The sequence below is a fragment of the Ixodes scapularis genome, unplaced genomic scaffold, assembly GCF_016920785.2.
Source record: "Ixodes scapularis isolate PalLabHiFi unplaced genomic scaffold, ASM1692078v2 PGA_scaffold0__279_contigs__length_252992795, whole genome shotgun sequence".
Lineage (NCBI taxonomy): Eukaryota > Metazoa > Arthropoda > Arachnida > Ixodida > Ixodidae > Ixodes > Ixodes scapularis.
The window spans coordinates 166,757,312-166,758,542 of NW_024609835.1; the positions used below are offsets into that span (position 1 = coordinate 166,757,312).

Here is a 1,231-nt window from a genome sequence, read left to right on the forward strand (position 1 = left end):
GAAACTGTGTACTCCCGCGAAAACGGGGCACGATTCTATATTGGGAGAAAAATACGGGACGGCAGAAGTGGACCTCAAAAACGGGACTGTCCCGGCCAAAACGGGACGTTTGGTCACCCTAGGTAGAGTGCTTATCAGGACCCAGGAATCGGGAAGGTCCAGGGAGCAGGAGGGCTGTCAGGTAGAACTGTGTTTATTTACATATTAGCGGGTTTAACTTTGGAGTACACGCTGGCAGCCGCCTGTTGGTCCTTTTATAGCGTCGCATTTACCCCTATCTCCTGCAGGGAATCTTCATGGTCAATGCCTCGACCAAAGCGGTGGGGCCATTGTTCCTAACGTCCAGGTCCTAATGCCATTAAGAATGACATTCTAATGTCCGTCTTGTTCCCCTTCTCCGGGGATTATGTTCGTCATTATTGTCCAGCTCCCTTGCACCTTTGCATTTAATTGCATTATAACCATAACCTTAAATTGCAAGCATCATCCTTGTTGGTGTAAGACTGGTGGCAGCTGATAAAACTCGTTTGCTCTACTGACGTCTAACCCCTGGTTACCTCAGTTGGTAGAGCGCTCCACCAGTAATGGAGAGGTCCCGGGTTCGATATTCGATACCCGGACCAGGCGGATTTTTTCGGTCGCGCAGCAGTCACCTAGCTGTGTTTGGAGATTTGTGTTTGTCCTTTGTCCCTCTTGTTCCCCTTCTCCAGGGATTATTTTCGTCACTCTTGTCCAACTCGCTTGCACCTTTGCATTGAATTGCATTATAATCCCGACCCTCCCCTCTCTTCCACACACCGCCACTCGCGTCACGCACACCGATGGGCCAGGCGTCCTTGGTCACGGTTTCGCCGGTCAATTTCGGGCGTTCCACGGTGCCATCGAAGTCTGAATAGAGGAAGAGAGTTAATTCTCCCAAGTGCAGGCTTCTTGGCTTCCGTGCAGTAGGGAAGTAATCCCATAAACGCTCCAAGCTGGGATTAGGGCGCAACGCCCACTCCTTTGTCCAAGAGCGTCCCAATGCCGTCGGGGCGCCGTGCGTCGGAGCCAGACAGAATCAGCAGGAGAGGGGCCAGTTGGTAATGACGTCTCGGGTTGACACTGGCGTCGGTCAACTCTATAATCCCTCGTTGTAGGCCAGGTCGACCTTTTGTACGAGGGCACGTTAGCGACCACATGGCGCCTCTCGCTTTGCTTCCGGGCACAGCTCACCAGAACCACCTGGTGACGA

At 52.6% G+C, this 1,231-nt stretch overlaps 1 non-coding gene across 1 annotated transcript; it reads left to right on the plus strand.

Moving 5' to 3' along the window:
* Window positions 1–547: 547 nt before the first annotated feature.
* Window positions 548–627, plus strand: Trnat-agu. The gene has a single exon. It is a non-coding gene; the product is annotated as a tRNA-Thr (tRNA).
* Window positions 628–1,231: the final 604 nt, after the last annotated feature.